We start from the raw sequence: 6,000 nt of genomic DNA on the forward strand, positions 1-6,000 counted from the left end.
AGGACATAGTCTTTCAAAAAAAAATTTTTTAAGTCTGATCTCAGCCAGGCATGGTGGTCCAGGCCTTTAATCATGGCAACTCAGGAGGCAGAAGCAGGCAGATCCCCTGAGTTTGAGGCCAGCCTTGTCTACAGAGCATGTTCCAGGATAGCCAGAGGTATACAGAGAAACCCTGTCTCAGAAAAAATTATGACCTCCTAGTTAATTTATTGTTTCTATTGTTTTTGTTGTTGCTGTTGGCTTTATATTTAATTAACTTTAGTATTTCTTTCTGTCATTTCAAAATTTTGTTTTTTTTTTTTTTTTTTTTTTTACTGTTTGGGGATTTATCCTCATTTGTTTGTTCAGTTTCCTTTTTGAGACAAGAAGCATCTGTAGGACTGAGCTCCCACATTCTAGGATTACAGGATTCTATCATGTCTCAGGAATGCTCATCTTTCTAAGCTCGGTGTGATGGTGCACATCTGCCTGTAGCCGCAGCACTTGGGTGGGGGAAACAGGATTAGACACTTGTCATCCTGTGCAGTCGAGAACAGAGGGTGTCAAATCCCCTGGAAATGGAGTTACAGTCAGTGCTGGGAATTGAACCTGGGCCCTCAGGAAGAGCAGCCAGTGCTCTTAACAATGAGCCAGCTCTACATCCCCAGCATTCTTCTTTTAATTGTATGTTGTGTGATCATCATCTTCATCATCATCATCATCATCACATCATCATCATCATCATCATCACATCATCATCACGTCGTCATCATCATCTATTCTTATCACTTCGAGTCTCCCTCTCTAGCAGTGGTTTTAGATAGTTGTTTCTCTTCCAAGAATATTTGATACAATACTTCTAACTTCTGATTTTCTTTTAATTTTTAATTACTAAGTTAATTCTCTTCCTTTTTTTCTTTCTTTCTTTCTTTCTTTCTTTCTTTTTTGTCTTTCTTTCTTTCTACACTGGAACATGAGGTAGAGCCTAGAAACTCACACGTGCTAAGCAATTATTCTACCACTGAGCTATATCACCAGCCCTAGTTTTATTCTTATACGTAACCAATTTTTAAAAGTTCTTTCCCTAAGGGCTCAGTCATTTAACTGAATAGTATTAACTGGCAAGTTGTTTTGGTGCCTTTTGTCTGTATCAGGTGTACATGGTGTATGAACCTAGCTTCATTTTTAGATTCTGTTCTTTTTGACTATTCTATCTCTTCCTATATTGTTTAGTGTATCAATCATGCTAGTTTTTTTAAACCACTTTGTCATAAAATGTGCCAAGTCCTATCAACTTCCATAATTTTGCTCATTTTTCCTCTCTTGGCTAGCGCCTTTTCTTTCCCAAGAACCTTGGAATCGTTTCAGGAGACCCTTCCACTCTTAATCACTTTTTCTGTGTGGTGAAGATTTCATGGGAAATGCACTAAGTTTCTAGATCCTTCAGAGAGCTCACAAACCACCCTCTTCCCCATTTTGCTCTTTTAGTTGCTTCCTGTCCACCTAGGGCATCAGGCTTACTCAAAACCTACCACCTGATTTCCTATCCTTCCTACGCTGACTCATGACCCAACCATCCCTCTAGTCACGAAGGATCTGCTTTCCTGAAGTTTCCTGCTTGCATTTCAGCCTGACCTAACCCAGTACTTATACTTAAAGTGTTAAGAGAAATAAGTAGGCATGAGCAGTGAGGTCACTCCACTCTTACTTCAGATCAAAGGGACGACTGACGTCTCAAAAAGACTTTATTCAGTCCATACAAGCAGAGACCAAAAGCCTTGTTCTCTTGGCTTCCTTGATTATTCATTCCATTTGCTCTTCTTACTAAACAAATATGGAAGGGGCCACTTCTCTCAGGCATGTGCCTCTGCGACACAAATGTGGTTCAACCAAACAGGGTGACAGAGCCTACAGGCTTTCCAAGTAAATGTGGATTGAATATGTTAGTGTTGGAAAATGTCTATTTATGGAGCCCAGTGCCCACTCAACTGAATCCAGCTGTTCCTCAAGGTGAATATTTTCCATTCAATTGTTTAAGGTTACAGGACGTTTGAGTGTACAACTTCATCTGACCAATCACCATGGTCACAAAAGGGACGGTATGATAGAAATGGCCACAGATCACATTCTGACCATCTGGAGGGAACATTTGCCAGAGGTTCATGTCTGTCTCCTTAGAGAATCCCAGAAAAATCGACCCTGAGTGTCCATGCAGAAGCCAAGCAGTCACAGACCAATGAAAGGTCTTGATCTCTGACCAGCCAAGAAGATGGCTCTCTCTGTGATCCTGGTTAGGAGCTCAGAGATCATCGTTCATTCATTCTAAATCTACTGCCCCGTACTGCTTCCTGCTGCAATTCAGTCCTAGAGATGACTTCTTTGCATCATTAGGGGCCTCAGACAGCCATTTCATCTTTGTTTTCCCCCCTGGATAAGTATTTGGTATGTAACATTTTTTTTCCTTATTAAGAAGGTTTTGTGGGCTGAGGTTGTATTGTTTTTCAGATACACCTTTGAGCTTGAAGAAGGAGGATTTTGAGATGGTAAGAGTAGTTGAAAATTCCCCCAAACAAGTAATTCATTTGTCAGTGCATTAAGACAATTGTGAGGGTTGAGGATTTAGCTCAGTGCTTGCCTAGTAAGCACAAGGCCCTGGGTTCGGTCCTCAGCTCTGGGTGGGGTGGGGGGAAGACAATTGTGTATCAAAAGGATTCAGAACAAAGTAGGATCCTGGTGGGGGCGAGGGGGGAGGGTTGCATTATGGGATGTGGGCTGATTTGGTGACAGGAGGATAGAGAATTGGGAGTCTTGAGAACATACATTAAAGTACCTGGGCGTGCATCATTACACCACTGAACTGAGAACAGGACCCCCATTGAAGGAATCAGAGAAAGGACTGGAAGAGCTTGAAGGGGCTCAAGACCCCATATGAACAACAATGCCAAGCAACCAGGGCTTCCAGGGACTAAGCCACTACCCAAAGACTATACATGGACTGACCCTGGGCTCCAACCTCATAGGTAGCAATGAATAGCCTAGTAAGAGCACCAGTGGAAGGGGAAGCTCTTGGTCCTGCTAAGGCTGGAACCCCAGTGAACGTGATTGTTGGGGAGAGGGTAGTAATGGGGGTGGGATGGGGAGGGGAACACCCATATAAAGGGAATTGGGAGGGGTTAGGAGGATGTTGGCCCAGAAACTGGGAAAGGGAATAACAATCGAAATGTAAATAAGAAATACCCAAGTTAATAAAGATGAAAAAAAAAATCTGGGCGTGGTCGGTGTACACCTGTGATCCCAGACTCTACAAGTTGAGGGCAGGAGAATGGAGAGTTTGAGGCCAGTCTGAGCTGCATAGAGAGACACTTTCAAAAAAAAAAAAGGAAAAGGAAAAGGACTAGCTCGTGTATGCTGCAACCCTCAAGAGACTTGAGACGGGGAGGCCTGGCAGGAGTTGGGGGGCAGCAGAACATCCTCTTGGAGACAGAAGGGATGAGAAAAGAGATGAGGAACTGGTGGGGGGAAACAGAAGCGGGGCAGTGGCTGGAGTGTAAAAGAAAATAAAAGTAATTTTAAAAAGAAAAAGAAAACAAGAAATAAACATCTTAAAATAAAATAAAAATAATATTAAACAAAACAGCGTTTTGTTGTGCATTTTCTGTAGAAGACCCTGCTGCACACGTGTAGGCGTGGATGTCTACAGCTCTCGTGATCCAAGTGGCAGTAGTAAGTGGTCGTATCTCCTAAGAGTTTAAGGATACCCTGTGTGCCTGCGAGTATCTGCATCTGCTTCCGGCCAGCCGCCGGTTCCTTCCTTCCTGTTGTTAAGAAACAGGCTGGGAACGGCTGCAGAGATGGCTCGGTGGTCAACAACTCTGACTGGTCTACCAGACGACCTAAGGTCTTAATTCCCAGCAAGCACATGGCAACTCAGAACCATTCTGTAACTCTGGTTCTAAGAAATTCTGCTTCGGCTGGAGCCAGGCACTCGTGTGATGCAGAGACACACATGCGGCAAAACATTCATACATGCACAAAAAATAAAATTAAATTTCAAGACAGCGATTTGGCCTTGTTATTGGGCTAAGCAATGGTTTCCTTGGAAGAATCTCCCCAGGTTGTCGTGACACTAATGGAGTCTCACTGGCGATATCGTGCTGGGTGGTCCTATCCCCAAAACTTAGCTACTAGAATCAGGGTGGACGTCCGAGATGAACAGACTTAGCCCTACCAGAGTGGGGCTGGAAGCAGGTGTGTAAGGCTCTTAGCTCTATGTTCCATGTCTGTTTTCTGCCCTTAGCTAATCTAGAGCAGTGCCCTCGACCTTCCTAATACAGCTTTGTACCACCTTTTAATTCAGTTCCTCATGTGGTAGGGACTCCTAACCAGAAAATTATTTTGTCGATACTTCATAACTATAATTCCGTTACTGTTAGAACTTGAAATGTAAATATTTGGTATGGAACCTCCGAAGGGGTTGTGACATACAGGTTGAGAACTCCTGTTCTAGCTGTAGGACACAAGAGGGTTTGAGCAAGACAGACGTGGGTGTATGAAGGGTCTGGGGAGACAGCCTGACCCTGCCTGTCCCCCAGTGCTTCTTAAACACACTTGGAGCCATCTATTTATAGGAAAGTGTTCTCTTTCCAGTTGCTTCCTGCTCCTGACTGTATAAGGTGCCTCTCTAACCTTCTTCTGCGGTGTGCCCGGGTGAGGCCCCCTGTACCAGGAATTATTTGTTCTTCATTGTGCAACTGACGTGCTTTTTAAGAGGTGCCAATAATTTTTTTCCCCAGTAACAAGGAAAGAAAAAAACCCACCTCAGTTGGTCATTGGCTTCATTTTATCTAAATGTGTGAGGCTTGTCCTATAAAACATGGTATCTTATTTACGAGACATGCTGAGGGACTTTGAAGAGGGATCCAGTTTGGGTGGGGGAGATTACAAAGAACGGGCAATTCCCTCTGGTCTCTGAGACAGAGAGGGGGTATTTGTGTCCCTTTTATGGGCCTGTAGCCTCCCCCAGCTGTTCTTCCTATTTCTTCAATACAGATATAGTTAAAATAAAGTTTGGAGGAGTGTATCAAAAAAAACAAAACCAGCATAGATACATAGAATTGTTAGCTTTGAGGTCAGGGAAAACTCGTCTGGGACCCATTAACTCTACCATCCCAAGTCATCCTCCCCTGGGTCCTCTCCTTTTGCTGGGCTTCCCTTTCCACATCTGAAAAACAAAGAGGATGAGACTGGAGAAATGGTTCAGCACTTAAGAGCGGTTGTTGACTTTGCAGAGGACCCGGGTTCGATTCTCCACACTCATATGGCAGCTCTCAACCGTAATCCCAGTTCCAGAGAATCAGCAGTCATGCATGTGGTGGACATATATGCATGCTGGCAAAACATTTATACACATAGAATAAACATGAATAAAATTTAAAAGTAGATAAGGAGTATTTGCTAGGCTATCTTTGAAGCAGAAGGGAGAGAATGTTCTGGAACTGTCTAACAACAGAAGGCTTAGGTAAATATGAGCCTGGCCAATCCCTCTTCTCCCACTTCCCTGAGATTACAGATGAGTTTAGAACGGCACAGAGGGCCTTCTCAGCCCCACTGATGGGGCTTTTGAAGAATGTTATCCTAGGTGTTTCTATGACATCGAGTAGGGAAACAAATTCTGCTGGGCTTTCAGGAAACCAGAGGTTTCTAGACTGCCATTGTTTAGTTTGGAGGAATCAAAGAAATTGTCAGAAATGACCTGCAGAAGGAAAATACTGCCAAGATCCAGGAAGATCTCACCTTCCTGACTGAGAGTTAGGACCTGCGTGATCCTGTGGAGAACAACAGAGATGCAAGGCAAAGCCAACAGGAGCACCCAGGACACCAAGAACCTTAGGCAAGAGTGGAGAAAAGCCCAGAAGAGAATGCTTAAAAGGGGTGCCATCAGCCGTGCATGATACCTTGAGAAATGGATGTATTCTGTGATAGCCCTGCCTTTGGGCTGCTTTCTATAGAGAACCCAAGCTG

This window comes from Rattus rattus, chromosome 13 (genome assembly GCF_011064425.1).
Source record: "Rattus rattus isolate New Zealand chromosome 13, Rrattus_CSIRO_v1, whole genome shotgun sequence".
NCBI classification, from domain to species: domain Eukaryota; kingdom Metazoa; phylum Chordata; class Mammalia; order Rodentia; family Muridae; genus Rattus; species Rattus rattus.